At 43.1% G+C, this 17117-nt stretch overlaps 1 pseudogene across 1 annotated transcript in view; it reads left to right on the forward strand.

The window, feature by feature from the left end:
* Positions 1-5171: 5171 nt before the first annotated feature.
* LOC309629513 overlaps positions 5172-17117 on the forward strand; it is a 61687-nt pseudogene continuing 49741 nt past the window's right edge. The window contains exon 1 of the transcript in view: positions 5172-12208. The product of the transcript in view is annotated as an uncharacterized misc_RNA (transcript). The remainder of the gene's footprint in view (positions 12209-17117) is intronic.

The following is a 17117-nucleotide window of genomic DNA, read 5'->3' on the forward strand; positions in this document are numbered from 1 at the left end:
ACCATATCTGTTTGATGATGGAGCATTGTTATGCATGCCTGACTTTAGACTCAGAAAGCACCCAGATCACATGGTTACCTGATGTCCAATATGGAAAGTGTTCACTCTCCAGAAGAGTCCAATAGCAAGCTAAGAACAGTTTCTCAAAATGAGGATGGATGGTCATTTGCCAACATAGTCATGGTTTTGCTCCAGAATTATGGCGCCTTCACTGTGATTCTCCTATCTGGACTTGACACAGCCTCCAGGAAATTTACTACCTCTGGATCCACTAGGCAATAATAAAGCTGCTTGTGCTGCAACCTGTGCCAGTTGGAAGGTCTTCCCTTACATGGGTCTCCACCTAAAAACAAACATATATGGACATTCTACCCAACAACAACAGAATACACATTCTTCTCAAGTGCACATGGAGCATTCTTCAGGATAGACCATATGTTAGGTCACAATTCAAGTCTGAAAACATTTAAAAAGATAGATATCATACCAAGTATCTTCTCCAACCACAATGAGATGAAGTTAGAAATCAACTACAGAAGGAAAACTGGAAAATTCACAAATTTGTGGAAGTTAGCACACTTTCTTTTTTTATATACAGCAGGTTCTTCTTAGTTGTCTATTTTATACATATTAGTGTATATATGTCAATCCCAATCTCCCAATTCATCCCACCATCACACGCCCCCTCTGCTTTCCCCCCTTGGTGTCCACACAATTGTTCTCTACATCTGTGTCTCTATTTCTGCCTTGCAAACCAGTTCATCTGTACCATTTTCCTAGATTCCACATATATGCATTAATATACGATATTTGTTTTTCTCTTTCTGACTTACTTCACTCTGTGTGACATTCTCTAGGTCCATCACGTCTCTACAAATGACCCAGTTTCGTTCCTTTTTATGGCTGAGTAATATTCCATTGTATATATGTGCCACATCTTCTTTATCCATTCGTCTGTTGATGGGCATTTAGGTTGCTTCCATGACCTGGCTATTGTAAATACTGCTGCAATGAACATTGGGGTGCATGTGTCTTTTTGAATTATGGTTTTCTCTGGGTATATGCCCAGTAGTGGGATGGCTGGGTCATATGGTAATTCTATTCTTAATTTTTTAAGGGACCTCCATACTGTTCTCCATAGTGGCTGTATCAATTTACACTCCCACCAACAGTGCAAGAGGGTTCCCTTTTCTCCACACCCTCTCCAGCATTTGTTGTTTGTAGATTTTCTGATGATGCCCATTCTAACTGGTGTGAGGTGATACCTCATTGTAGTTTTGATTTGCATTTCTCTAATAATTAGTGATGTTGAGCAGCTTTTCATGTGCCTCTTGACCATCTGTAGGTCTTCTTTGGAGAAATGTCTACTTAGGTCTTCTGCCCATTTTTTGATTGGGTTGTTTGCTTTTTTAATATTGAGCTGCATGAGCTGTTTATATATTTTGGAGATTAACCCTTTGTCCATTGATTTGCTTGCAAATATTTTCTCCCATTCTGAGGGTTGTCTTTTCGTCTTGTTTATAGTTTCCTTTGCTGTGCAAAAGCTTTTAAGTTTCATTAGGTTCCATTTCTTTATCTTTGTTTTTATTTCCATTACTCTAGGAAGTGGGTCAGAAAAGATCTTGCCGTGATTTATGTGAAAGAGTGTGCTTCCTATGTTTTCCTCTAAGAGTTTTACAGTGTCCAGTCTTACATATAGGTCTCGAATCCATTTTGAGTTTATTTTTGTGTATGTGTTAGGGAGTGTTCTAATTTCATTCTTTTACATGTAGCTGTCCAGTTTTCCCAGCACCACTTATTGAAGAGGCTGTCTTTTCTCCATTGTATATTCTTGCCTCCTTTGTCATAGATTAGTTGACCATAGGTGTGTGGGTTTATCTCTGGGCTTTCTATCCTGTTCGATTGATCTATATTTCTGTTTTTGTGCCTTGATTACTGTAACTTTGTAGTATAGTCTGAAGTCAGGGAGTCTGATTCCTCCAGCTCCGTTTTTTTCCCTCAGGACTGCTTTGGCTATTCCGTGTGTTTTGTGTCTCCATGCAAATTTTAAGATTTTTTGTTCTAGTTCTGTAAAAATGCCATTGGTAATTTGATAGGGATTGCATTGAATCTGTAGATTGCTTTGGGTAGTAGAGTCATTTTCACAATACTGATTCTTCCAATCCAAGAACAGGGTATATCTCTCTATCTGTTTGTCTCATCTTTGATTTCTTTCGTCAGTGTCTTACAGTTTTCTGAGTACAGGTCTTTTACCTCCTTAGGTGCTTTATTCCTAGGTATTTTATTCTTTTGTTGCAATGCTGAATGGGATTGTTCCCTTAATTTCTCTTTCTGATCTTTTGTTGTTAGTGTATAGGAATGCAAGAGGTTTCTGCACATTAATTTTGTATCCTGCAACTTTACCAAATTCATTGATTAGCTCTAGTAGTTTTCTGGTGGCGTCTATAGGATTATCTATGTATAGTATCATGTCATCGGCAAACAGTGACAGTTTTACTTCTCCTTTTCCAATTTGTATTCCTTTTATTTCTTTTTCTTCTCTGATTGCCATGGCTAAGACTTCCAAAACTATGTTGAATAATAGTTGTGAGAGTGGATATCCTTGTCTTGTTCCTGATCTTAGAAGATATGCTTTCAGTTTTTCACCATTGAGAATGATGTTTGCTGTGGGTTTGTCATATATGGTCTTTATTTTGTTGAGGTAGGTTTCCTATATGCCCACTTTCTGGAGAGTTTTTATCATAAATCAGTGTTGAATTTTGTCAAAAGCTTTTTCTGCATCTATTGAGATGATCATATGGTTTTTCTTCTTCAATTTGTTAATATGGTGTATCACATTGATTGATTTGCGCATATTGAAGAATCCTTGCATCCCTGGGATAAATCCCACTTGATCATGGTGTATGATCCTTTTAATGTGTTGTTGGATTCTGTTTGCTAGTATTTTCTTGAGGATTTTTGCATCTATATTCATGAGTGATATTGCTCTGTAATTTTCTTTTTTTGGATTATCTTTGTCTGGTTTTGGTATCAGGGTGATGGTGGCCCCATAGAATGAGTTTGGGTGTGTTCCTTCCTCTGCCATTTTTTGGAACAGTTTGAGAAGGATGGGTGTTAGCTCTTCTCTAAATGTTTGATAGAATTCACCTGTGAAGCCATCTGGTCCTGGACTTTTGTTTGTTGGAAGATTTTTAATCACAGTTTCAATTTCATTACTTGTGATTGGTCTGTTCATATTATCTATTTCTTCCTGGTTCAGTCTTGGGAGGTTATACCTTTCTAAGAATTGGTCCATTTCTTCCAGGTTGTCCATTGTATTGGCATAGAGTTGGTTGTAGTAGTCTCTTAGGATGCTTTGTATTTCTGTGGTGACTGTTGTAACTTCTCCTTTTTCATTTCTAATTTTATTGATTTGAGTCCTCTCCCTCTTTTTCTTGATGAGTCTGGCTAAAGGTTTATCAATTTTGTTTATCTTCTCAAAGAACCAGCTTTTGGTTTTATTGATCTTTGCTATTGTTTTCTTTGTTTCTATTTCATTTATTTCTGCACTGATCTTTATGATTTCTTTCCTTCCACTAACTTTGGGTTTTGTTTGTTCTTATTTCTCTAGTTCCTTAGGTGTAAGGTTAGATTGTTTGAGATATTTCTTGTTTCTTGAGGTAGGATTTTCTTGCTATAAACTTCCCTCTTAGAACTGCTTTTGTTTCATCCCATAGGTTTTGGATTTTTGTGTTTTCATTGTCATTTGTCTCCAAGTATTTTTTGATTTCTTCTTTGATTTCTTCAGTGATCGCTTGGTTATTTAGTAATATATTGTTTAGCCTCCATGTGTTTGTGTTTTTTACATTTTAGTCCCTGTAATTGATTTCTAATCTCATAACATTGTGGTTGGAAAAGATGCTTGATATGATTTCAATTTTCTTAAATTTACCGAGGCTTGATTTGTGACCCAAGATGTGATCTATCCTGGAGTATGTTCCATGTGCACTTGAGAAGAAAGTGTAATCTGCTGTTTTTGGATCGAATGTACTATAAATATCAATTAAATCTATCTGGTCTATTGTGTCATGTAAAGCTTGTGTTTCCTTTTTCATTTTCTGTCTGGATGATCTGTTCATTGGTGTAAGTGAGGTGCTAAAGTCCCCCACTATTATTATATTACTGTCGATTTCCTCTTTTATAGCTGTTAGCAGTTGCCTTATGTATTGAGGTGTTCCTATGTTGGGTGCATATATATTTATAATTGTTATATCGTCTTCTTGGATTGATCCCTTGATCATTATGTAGTGTCCTTCCTTGTCTCTTGTAACATTCTTTATTTTAAAGTCTTAATGATATGAGAATTGTTACTCCAGCTTTCTTTTGATTTCCATTTGCATGGAATATCTTTTTCCACCTCCTCACTTTCAGTCTGTATGTGTCCCTAGGTCTGAAGTGGGTCTCTTGTAGACAGCATATATATGGGTCTTGTTTTTGTATCCATTCAGCGAGCCTGTGTCTCTTGGTTGGAGCATTTAACCCATTCACGTTTAAGGTAATTATCGATATTTATGTTCCTATTATCATTTTCTTAATTGTTTTGGGTTTGTTTTTGTAGGTCCTTTTCTTCTCTTGTGTTTCCTACTTAGAGAAGTTCCTTCACCATTTGTGGTAGAGCTGCTTTGATGGTGCTGAATTCTCTTAGCTTTTGCTTGTCTGTAAAGCTTTTGATTTCTCCATCAAATCTGAATGAGATCCTGCCGGGTAGAGTAATCTTGGTTGTAGGTTCTTCCCTTTCATCACTTTAAATATGTCATGCCACTCCCTTCTGGCTTGTAGAGTTTCTGCTGAGAAATCAGCTGTTAACCTTATGGGAGTTCCCTTGTATGTTATTTGTCGTTTTTCCTGTGTTGCTTTCAATAATTTTTCTTTGTCTTTAATTTTGGCAAATTTGATTACTATGTGTCTCGGTGTTTTCTCCTTGGGTTTATCCTGTATGGGACTCTCTGTGCTTCCTGGACTTGGGTGGCTGTTTCCTTTCCCATGTTAGGGAAGTTTTCGACTATAATGTCTTTGAATATTTTCTCGGGTCCTTTCTCTCTCTCTTCTCCTTCTGGGAACCCTATAATGCGAAAGTTTTTGTGTTTAATGTTGTTCCAGAGGTCTCTTAGGCTGTCTTCATTTCTTTTCATTCTTTTTTCTTTGTTCTGTTCTGCAGCAGTGAATTCCACCATTCTGTCTTCCAGGTCACCTATCCATTCTTCTGCCTCAGTTATTCTGCTATTGATTCCTTCTAGTGTAGTTTTCATTTCAGTTATTGTATTGTTCATCTCTGTTTGTTTGTTCTTTAATTCTTCTAGGTCTTTGTTAAACATTTCTTGCATCTTTTTGATCTTTGCCTCCATTCTTTTTCTGAGGTCCTGGATCATCTTCACTATCATTATTCTGAATTCTTTTCCTGGAAGGTTGCCTATCTGCACTTCATTTAGTTGTTTTTCTGGGGTTTTATCTTGTTCCTTCATCTGGTACATAGCCCTCTGCCTTTTCATCTTGTCTATCTCTCTGTGAATGTGGTTTTTGTTCCACAGGCTGCAGGATTGTAGTTCTTCTTGCTGTCTGCCCTCCGGTGGATGAGGCTATCTAAGAGGCTTGTGTAAGCTTCCTGATGGAAGGGACTGGTGGTGGGTAGAGCCGGGTGTTGCTCTGGTGGGCAGAGCTCAGTAAAACTTTAATCTGCTTGCCTGCTGATGGGTGAGGCTGAGTTCCCTCTCTGTTGGTTGTTTGGCCTGAGGCAACCCAGCACTGGAGCCTACAGGCTCTTTGGTGGGGCTAATGGTGTACTCCAGGAGGGCTCACGCCAAGGAGTACTTCCCAGAACTTCTGCTGCCAGTGTCCTTGCCCCTGCAGTGAGCCACAGCCACCCCCCACCTCTGCAGAAGACCCTCTAGCACTAGCAATTATGTCTAGTTCAGTCTCCAATGAGGTCACTGCTCCTTCCCCTTGGGTCCTGATGTGCACACTACTTTGTGTGTGCCCTCCAAGAGTGGAGTCTCTGTTTCCCCCAGTCCTGTCAAAGTCCTGCAATCAAATACTGTTAGCCTTCAAAGTCTGATTCTCTGGGAATTCCTCCTCCCATTGCCAGATGCCCAGGTTGGGAAGCCTGATGTGGGGCTCAGAACCTTCACTCCAGTGGGTGGACTTCTGTGGTACAATTGCTCTCCAGTTTGTGAGTCACTCACCCAATGGTTATGGGATTTGATTTTACTGTGATTGCACCCCTCCTATCATCTCACTACAGCTTCTCCTTTGTCTTTGGATGTGAGGTTTCCTTTTTGGTGAGTTCCAGTGTCTTCCTGCCGATGATTGTTCAGCAGTTACTTGTGATTCTGGTGCTCTCGCAAGAGGGAGTGAGGACACATCCTTCTACTCCACCATCTTGAACCAATCTTGAAATTAGCGCACTTTTAAACAACCAATGGATCAATGTTATTAGTCTGCTTGGGCCACCATTACAAAATACCACAGACTCAGTGGTTTAAACAGCAGATATTTATTTCTCTAGTTCTGAAGGCTGGGAAGACCAAAACCAAGGTGCTAGCCAATTCAGTTCCTGGCGAAGACACACTTGCTGGCTTGCAGATGACCACCTTCTCTGCTGTGTCCTCACATGGCAGACAGAGAGTTCTCATCTCTCTTTCTCTTCTTGTAAGGACATTAATCCCACCAGGGGGGCCCCACTCACATGACCTCATCTAAACCTAATTGCCTCCGAGAGACCTCACCTCCAACCAACTACCATCACACTGGGGGATTAGTGCTTCAACATATGAATTTTAAGGGAACACAAACATTCAGTCCATAACATTCTGCCCCTGGCCTCCCTAAAATCCATACAGATATACAAAAATATTCATCCCATCCCAACAGTCCCAAAAGTCTCAACTCATTCTAGCATCAACTCTAAAATCAAGAGCCTAAAGTCTTATCTAAATCAGGTATGGGTGAGATTCAAGGTATGATTCATACTGAGGCAAAACTCCTTTCCAGCTGTGAACCTGTGAAACCAGAAAAGTTACCTGCTTCCAAATACAGTCCTGGAACAGGCATAGGCTAAACATTCCCATTCTGAAAGGGAGAAAGTGGAAGGAAGGTGTTATGGTCCCAAGGAAGTACAAAACCTAGCAAGGCAGATATCGTTACATCTTATGGCTGGAGAATAATTCTCTTTGGTTCTATGCTCAGCCCTCTGGTCCTTTGGAGCAATGGTCCTGCCTTCAGGACCCAGTGGATTGGCAACGCCATCCCTATTGCTCTGCTTGGCAGGTTACCACCCCCCGCCTCCAGGTGGCCCCACCCCCAAGGCTCCAGAAGACCACTATCTGACCTGTTGAAACTGAGGTGATGCCCATCCCCCCTACCTTTTGAAACCAAGGAAGCAGCCCTGATGATCTCTGAATTGCCTTCAGGGTCATTTTTCCCTTGTCTTGAAGAATAGCACATGTTCACAGCCAAATAACTTTATGGTCCAGTCCTGTCTATAGGATCTAACAAGCCCAATAGCCTTCCCTCATTTGGTCTGAGCTCCATTCCTTTGGGTTGAAACTGGCAGTGTTGCTGATGGAGTGGCTAATTAGGTCTGTAGTCTATTCCCATACTAATCCCCTTATCAAAGGGTTGTTGGGCCCCACCTTACTGTTCTCTTCAGAAAAACTTCCTCATTTTTTGCAATATGGACAGGGTGAGAATTTTCAAAACCGTAAGTTAGGATCTTTTTTTTTTAATTTATTTTTTGCTGCCTTGGGTCTTCGTTGCTGTGTGCAGGCCCTCTCTAGGTGCAGCCAGCGGGGGCCATTCTTTGCTGCGGAGCGCAGGCCTCTCATTGCAGTGGTCTCTCTTTGTTGTTGAGCACGGGCTCTAGGCGCAGCGGGCTTCAGTAGTTGTGGCGTGTGGGCTCAGTAGTTGTGGCTCGCAGGCTCTAGAGTGCGGGCTCAGTAGTTGTGGTGCACGGGATTAGTTGCTCTGTGGCATGTGGGATCCTCCTGGACCAGGGCTCAAATCCGTGTCCCCTGCGTTGGCAGGCAGATTCTTAACCACTGCGCCACCAGGGAAGCCCTCAGGATATTTTCTGCTTAACAATTGCTTCTTCAATGCATTCCTCTCTTTTCACGTTATATTACAAGCAATCAGGAGGCACCAAGCCTCTCCTTAAACACTTTGTTTAGAAATCGCCTCAGTTAAACATGCATTTTCATTTCTCACAAGTTCTACCTTCCACAAAACACTAAAACATGAACATAATTGTGCCGAGTTCTTTGCCATTTTTATAAAATTTATCACTTTTTCTCCATTGTCTTATAACATGTTCCTCATTCCCATCTGAGACTTCACCAGAACAAGCTTTATAGCCCATATTTCTACCAACATTCTGTTCATGACTATTTATGCTTTCTCTAAGAAGATGGACATTTCTCTATAGCGTTCCTCTTTTCCCTATAGGTCCTCAGCTCAATCACCTTTAACTGCCTGTTCATGGCAATCTTGATCTTTTCTAGCATGCACCTCCAAACTCTCCCAGCCTCTACCCATTATCCTGTTGCAAAGCTGCTTCCACATTTTTAGGTATTTGTTACAGCAGCATCCCACCTCACAGTACCAAAATTCTGTCTTAGCTCAGTCTGCGCTAATGAATACCGTAGCCTGGGTGGCTTAAACAACAAATATTCTTTTCTCACGTTTTATAGGCTGGAAATCTGAGACCAGCGTGCCAAGATGGTTGGGTTTTTGTTTTTGTTTTTGTTTTATTTTGGACACACCACATGGCATGCAGGATCTTATTTCCCTGACCAGGGATAGAACCCTTGCCCCCTGCAGTGGAAGCATGGAGTCTTAACCACTGGACTACCAAGGAAGTCCAGATGGTTGGGCTCTGATGAGCGTCTTCTTCCTGACTCACAGACAGGCACCTTCTCGCTGTGTGCTCACACGTCCTTTCCTCAGTGCATGCACATGGAGAGAAACAGCAGAAAGAAGATAGGTAAGGAAACAGAGGACTTGAACAACACGATAAACCAACTAGATCAAACATATACGAACACTCTACCCAACAACAACAGAATTCACACTCTTCTGAGAGATCTTTGTCTCTCCTCCTCTGTCTATAAGGGCATTAATCTCATCATAAGGGTCCCACGCTTATGACTTTATCTAAACCTAATCATCTCCGAAAGGTCCCACCTCCAAAAACCATCACATTGGGGGTTAGAGCATCAATATATGACTCTTGCGGCGAGACAAATTTTCAGTCCATAACATGTATCATGTTGATTTTATTATCATTCATTTGCTTACCAGTGAGATTCATTATCTTGAATTTCATAGGTTTGTTAAACATTTATGGTTTTTCTTAGATGAGTAGCCAGTTTATGGCCTTTGCCCATTTTCCTACTGAGGTGTTCATTTTTAACTTCTTGATTTGTAAGAGTTCTTTATATTGTAAGAAGACTAACACTTTGTTACATATAGAGTAAAATTTTACAGTTTGCTTTTCTCTTGAAATTGGTTTTTTAACAGTAACTTTAATATATAAATAAATTATTAATTCTAATGTTTAATTTCTATTAATAAAAACTTTAAAAATTTACATATAATTAAGCTTTTCACTTTTTTCTTTATGATTCCTGCTTTGGTATCATTCATAGAAATACTTGAACAACTTCAGCGTCATAGGAATTTAGCAAGGAATATTAGTAATAACAATAGCAAAATTACTAATAATCACTGTCATTTTTTGAGTATTTATTATGTATCAGACACTCTACATACATTATTCTACAGGGATACTTCAGAGATATTGCAGGTTTGGTTCCAGACTACCACAGTAAAGTGAATATCACAATACAATGAGTCATGGAAATTTTTTGGTTTCCCAGTGTATATAAAAGTTATGCTTGGGACTTCCGTGGCGGTACAGTGGTTAAGACTCTGCGCTCCCACTGCAGGGGGCACGGGTTCGTTCGTCGGGGAAATAAGATCCCACATGCTGCACGACACAGCCGAAAAACAAAAAGAGTTATGCTTGCATTATACTGTAGTCTATTAAGTGTGCAATAACATTATGTCTAAAAAACCAATATACATACCCTAATTTAAAAATACTTTATTACTAAAAAACACCAAAACAATTACAATAGCAACATCAAAGATCAGTGATCACAGATATAATAATAACAAAAAGTTTGAAATATTGTGAAAATTACCAAAATGTGACACAGAGGCACGAAAGGAACAAATGTTTTTGGAAAAATGGCACCAATAGACTTGCTTGATGCAGGGTTGCCACAGATCTTCAGTTTTTTTAAAAAACACAATATCCACAAAGCCTGATAAAGAAAAGTGCAATAAAATAAGGTATGTCTGTATTTAATCCTCACAACAAACCTAGGAAGTAATTATTATTCCCATCCTACAGATTAGGAAACCGAGTCTCAAGAAGACAAAGTAACTTGCTTGCAGTCATGTGAGTTGCAAGTGTTGGAGCTGAAATTCAGTCACTGTGCAGATAAATGAGTAGACCCGGTCCCCATCCAGGCTCTGCTGTGCTGGCTGTTAGAAGGGACCCCATGCATGTCCCTTCCCCTCCCCCCCCGAGCCTTCATGTCACCTGTAAAATTTGTTTAGCAATAACTTCCTTATAGAGTTGTTGAGGGATTTTTAAAATTAATTTTTATTGGAGTATAGTTGCTTTACAATGTTGTGTTAGTTTCTGCTGTACAGCAAAGTGGATCAGCTATATGTATACATACATCCCCTATTTTTTGGATTTCCTTACCATTTAGGTCACCACAGAGCATTGAGTAGAGTTCCCTGTGCTATACAGTAGGTTCTCATTAGTTGTCTGTTTTATACACAGTAGTGTATATATGTCAATCCCAATCTCCCAATGTTGATGGAGTTAAATGAGAAAAAAATTATGTAACGTGCCTGGCACCAAGAGACCGTCAGTGGAAGAGAGGCCTCTTTCCTGGAGCACCTAACTCTTTCCCTCCCCTCTCTTTGTAGAGGGGTGGGGCAGAGCCTGTGAGAGAAAGGGCAAACCAGTGCCTGCAGTGAGGGGCAGAGGTTGAAATCCCAGGCCTGGCATCTAAGTAAGGAACAGAGTGTGGTGCAACGCACGCACACCATCACGCCTCCGAAAGAGGTCCCACCCAGGAGTGACTCAGATGCTTTGGACACCTTTCCCTGTGTGGGAAGCGTGGGTGGGGCTGGATCGGGAAGATCTCCCCGCGGTTCAAAAGCAGCCACTCTTGCTTGTGAGGCGTGCCTGCGGGGTTACTGCTCATCTCCCGCTGTCGCCCTGGTGGCCCTGACATACACACTGAGACCATGGGAACCCTCGGGGGACACCTGGTAGCAGGGATCTTCTTCTTCTTCTCACTCTACTACTTGGTGCTGGTGTCCTTGGCCCTGCTACGAGGACAGAGGTTCCTCAAACCCCCTCTGCTCCCAAGGGAGAAGCGAGGGCACAGGTGGTGGCAGCTGGTCCCTGTGGAAGGAGTGGGGAAGGTGGATTCCCCCTGATTCTCATTTTCCCCGAGTTCTTCCACCCGCCGGGAACAAAGCGGCTGATGACGGTGGACTGGGAGGCCCCTCGGCGACCGTTCACGTTCAAGGACGAGCGGCGGCACCTCACCACGTACGGGTCCTTCCTCCTCGGTGGCGTGGTGGACATCGCGAGCCAGGCGTGTGCAGCTGGAGCAGGCAGCCGAGGCGCTGGCCTTCTGTGCGCTGGTGCTGCTGGCGGTGACCCACGCCGAGCACACGGGCGCCCTGGAGACCCGCGTGCACACGCTGTTCACAGTGCCTGCCTTCCTGGTCGGCCTGTGCTCATCATCGAGATCTGGGTCCCCAGCCAGCCCAGCTCTGGGTGCTCAAGACTTGGGTGGGGCTGGTGCTCAGCAGCTGGCTGATGCAGTTGAGCATGCTGATGTACACGCCTCCCTCTGGGCGGCCCTGGAGAGGGGAAAACCCCGTGGACCTCGCCTTCCGCACCATCTTCTTCTGCTGGCACCTGGCCTTAGGGGCCGCCATCTACGGCCTCTGCAGCCTCCGGCATGATCGCTTCTCCTCCTGGAGAAAGGCCCCAGGTGCCAAGTACCACCTGTGCCCCATAGGCGAGGGCAGTGAAGAGCTTGAGAAGCGCCGGGCAGGGGCCCAACTACGAGATGGGGGTGTCTAGGTGTAGAATCTGTCCCTGTGCTGCACCTTTGTAATGAGAGCTTTGAGGGTGCCCACCGTGTGTCTAGTGCAGAAATGTCCTGGGATCTGCAATGTGGCTTTCCATCACAGGGGTCCCCTTCCTTGTTCCTGAATGAACCTTCCAGCTCCTAGGATTCCTGCTATCTATCTCTCTGTTCTCTCCAGGCCTGTCTCTTTCCTGTCTCGCTATTCAGTATGGTTCCTAACCATGGACATACATGAAGTAAGAGCAGGAGTAGTGTTTATCTTTGACAGCTTTTGGGATCCAAGAGGAAGAAATGAAATGAGGGAACAGAGAGAGACGGAGGGTCTCTGGGGACTCGGCAGGGCTCTGCGGGTCTGAGGCTGGGCTGGCTTAGCATGTGCATGTGTGTGCCGGCGGCTGAAGTGGTGAAACGTGTGACAGGGAAGGGGCTCTGTTTTCACATCGTGGTGAGGACTTCTGTTTTCTTCATTTCTCTCTGTTTTTTATTCACACTAAGTGTAGCAGGAAGAAGAGCTGGTTTTGTTGTTGCTGTTTCCTAGTCTAAACTGGACGAGGCTACTTCTGCCTGAGGGAGTAAGGGATGAGGAGAAAGGGGGTGGCAATCAGCTTAGCAGGGCTCAAGTCTGGGGAGAAAGGAGGCAAGGGAGGAATTCCCAAAGGTGGGTGTAAGAAATGAGGATTATATTTGTATAATTTTAAGTTGTTTGGGTTCTGCTGTGACATAAAACAACTCCATTGCTTATGCAGAGTCTTTCAGTAAAGTCATATGATACACATACAGGTGTCTTGTGTGAGTGATTCTGGGGCAAGATCAAAGAAAGGGCCCAGATTTCAGGTGGTGGGAGCAGAAGGGGAAGAACCGCCATGAAACATGGGGCACAGATGACCTCAGTGGTTCTGAAGATGCAGGGACTCGGAGCCAAGAGGGAAACTGCAGCCCCTGGAACCTGCAGAACTTTCCAGCCAGTCACTGAGTTCCTCCCAGAATGAGGAGAGGAGGTGCTAATAAATTCACATACTCAGTGAAATATATGAAAGCAAACTATATAAAAATACTTATCCCTGGGTACAATCAGAAAACTGCTTCTGATAGCATGTGTCTGCTTATGTGAGATGATAAACGCAGCATTTGGAAGTCTGAAGAGGCAGGAAGACGGGAGTAGATGCTGGCCATAGATGTGGACAAAGGACCACAGAGAAAAGTGCCCACACATGAAGCAGCGGCAATTCTGCCATGGCACACGCAGTCAGAGATGCTGTCCTCAGAGACAGAAAACCTCTACGAAGCACAGAGAGGGATTTGCATTTGCAGATGGAGGGCAAGATGGGCTGCACATTGTCCTCTGAAATATGCCTGGACACTCCCTGAAGAAGCAGGGTGCAAGAGTGTGGAAACAGGCCCTGGAAACAGTAGGACAGGGGTTAAAGCGAAGAAGGGGAGCAAGGGAAAGGATGGAAGTGGGGCAGGGGTCTGGCAAGTCACCTGGGCTGGGCTTGCAGAGGAAGGACACTCTGGGTCTAAGGAAGAGACATGTCCTCCTGCAGCAGCTGGAACCAGGCCAGTCTCAGCCTTCCTCCCCAGCAAAGCAGGAACCAACCTAAGGAAAGGTCAGCACCTTTCTTTCTGTCCCCACCCTAAAAAGCCCAGAAACAGAGCCAGCCTTACCGGCGGCTTGTGCACCCCCAGCAGTGAAAGCACCGAGTCCTAACCACTGGACTGCCAGGGAATTCCCAGGGCCCCTCATTTTATATCTTCCGTCCAAAGCCCTGGGTGAGGCCATAGCAAGGGGTCCATATGATCGTTTATCACTGAAAACTAGCAAAAGTTAGATATTTCTGTATTCTTTTTTTCTCCATAAAATCTGGCTGCACCTTCTCCCTGAAGACTTAACACAGATTTACTTTCAGGATGCCTTATGATAAACACACCTCTTTCCCTGTTGGTAGAACATCCTTTATTCAAGGATAATGGTAATACTCTTCCTTCTTCAGCTTGGAAACAAGAAGCTTAAAATGCTAATGACATCACACACTAGCTGAGAACCACCTGCTCAAGTAGAATCCCTCAGTCAACAAATGTAAATAAGTCTTATCAGATGCTGGGCCTGACTTAAAGAGGAGTAATTGGAGGTGCAGAAAACTGATGGCTAGGAGAGAGATGGGAAGTAATTTACAGAGGTGGGTCCTGTTTATCTTCATTTGTGCTGTGTGCGGGAATTCTTGTCCTGCACATCTGGCCCTTGCCCAGCGAATCAGTCATGGCTCTCTAGGGAATCAGAACCAATAGGATGTGGATAGACAGACAGAGAATTTAAGGAATGGACTCATGAGATCGTGAGGACTGGCAAGTCCAAAATCTTCAGGGCACGCCAGCAGGCTGGAGACCCAGGGGAGAGTTGATGTTGCCATCTTGAGTCGAAGACAGTCTGGAGGCAGAATTCCTTCTTCCTCAGGACACTGCAGACTTTTCTTTTAAGACTTTCAACTGATTGGATGAGGCCCACCCACACTATGGAGGGTAATCTGCATATTCAAAGTATACTAATTTAAATGTTAATCACATTTGTTAAAAATACCTTCACAGGGATTTCCCTGGTGGTCCAGTGGGTAAGACTCCACGCTCCCAATGCAGGGGGCCCCAGTTCGATCCCTGGTCAGGGAACTAGATTCCACATGCCACAACTCAAAAAAAAAAGATCCCGCATGCTGCAAGGAAGATCCCACATGCAGCAACTAAGACTCAGCACAGCCAAATAAATAAATAAATATTTTTAAAAAATACTTTCATAGCAACATCTAGACTGCTGTTTGACCAAATAACTGAGTACCGTGGCCCAGCCAAGTTAATTAATCATCATACTCAGCATAATGGAACATGGCCACTCAAACATGATTTATGTCAACTGTGTTTGTCATGATTGTTGGAGACCTTCCTAAAGAATAACAGTAACTTCATTTTAAATGAACTCCATCATTATTGGTTCTGACTGCAGTGTGACTACAACTATATAATGTTCTATGGACTTTATCCCTTCCCTGTATCCTCCAGAAGGAGAATGATAGAGTGATGGGTGTGCAGGTAGGTGACGATTTTCAATTAAAAGAATAATGCTTAGAGGCTATTTTTTCTTTTTCATGTTACATATTTTAGACATCTTAGAAAATAACAAAAAGTAGTTTAAAGTATTTTGAAATCTACCATAATGCTCTTACCCAGAATTAATTACTGCCTGGCAGGGCTAAAAGGTTAGAATGTATTTCAACCACACTAAGAGGTTGGATGGTAGGGTTTACATATCAGAGATGAGGCCTTTCCTGCTGAAGATGACTGATGTGCCTGATGACCAAGGCGTGGCTGACTGAAAAGTGTTGCAGGTGAAGGTCACTGAAGATAAGGAAATCCAGAACTGGGAGTCTAGTGCTGTGGGAAGGAACTGAGTAAGGATACTAACATGCCTGGAAGATGGCAACCTTGGGCTGGAGAAGAACCCAGAGCCCAGTCTGCAGCGAATTTGGAGGAGGAGGAGGTGGTAAGGTATCAAGGATGGCCAGAAGACAGAAAATGTGACTAACATCAGCTTCAAAGGAGGAAGTGATCAGGGTTAGGCAGACATGGTAATACCTACCCCACAGAGGTACTGTGAGAAATAAATAAGGTTCTGCATAAACAACACTTAATACACAGTCTGGTGTACAGTAGATGCTCAATACATATTAGTTTGAGATTCTGAATATACATATGCACAATGACCAGACCATATATAAAAATAAAACTCTGACCCACAATCGGCAGCAACCAGCCCAGGAAGCCAGCCTGCTATCTATAAATCAGACTTGTAGAAAGTCAGCTATCGCTCACTACTAACCAGTCCAGGTAGCCAAATAATAACCCCTATAACAACTGACCCAAAATGGGAAGGACCTGATTAATAACTAACAGCTTCCCTAATTTTTGCCCTGCTTCCAACTTAGGACCAACCAAAGAAAGCCAAATATGCATCCCTAAACAATCACATGATACCCCACTTCTAGTTAGCCAGCCTGCAGCTTCCCTATGCCAACAGCCTCCAATCAAGGCATAACGGATGCCTTCTCTTTTTTTTCCCACTATGAAGCATTCCCATTCCCCTGCCTGTCTTTGGGTCTTTGTCAAAAAGCAAATAAAGGTGGCTAACTCCCTTGCTATAGCAAGCCCTGAATATAAAGCCTTTTCTTGTTCTCCTTTGGTTGGTTTTCATCTATTTTCACATGTTTAATTCTTTCATTTATTCATTCAAGCAGTTATTCAATATTTATTGAGCATATGTTGATACTATATGCCAGACCCCATGCTGGGACATGAGAATAATGACGTGACCCAGATGCGCAGGTCCCTGCCTTCAAGCTCATTGTGGTTGTGGGAGAAGAAAGGCAAATAAACAGCAAGGTAAGTACAGTCTGAAAAGGACTGTGATGAGGGGCAGCTAATCCAGACTTGTGAATCAGGGAAAGCTTCCTAGAAAAGTGATGTCACCACAGGGACCTGAAGGATGAATATGGCCAAGGGAAGAGTGATGAGGGAAACAGTCAGGAACAAGTGAAACGGCCATAGGAAAAGTCCCCAGGCCATTGCATAAACACCGAAGGAAGTGAATGAAAGTGGGATGACTGGACCTCCGTGTTTGAGCCTGGAGTGGTGAGCCATGAAGGTGGAAAGGCAGACAAGGGTCAGAATCCTTCTAGGCCACATGAAGGCATTTGGCATTTATCCTAAAGCTGACAGTAATGATCAGATTTCCATTTTGGAAACATCACTCAGGCTCCATGTGGAGTGAGGCTTGGAGGGCAAACCTGGAAGCAGGGAGACCAGTTAGGAGACTAACAGGTGATGGTGGCTGGAGGAGAAGAAAAGTGCAAG

Source organism: Balaenoptera borealis (genome assembly GCF_965194805.1).
Source record: "Balaenoptera borealis genome assembly, chromosome: 5".
NCBI classification, from domain to species: Eukaryota; Metazoa; Chordata; class Mammalia; order Artiodactyla; family Balaenopteridae; genus Balaenoptera; species Balaenoptera borealis.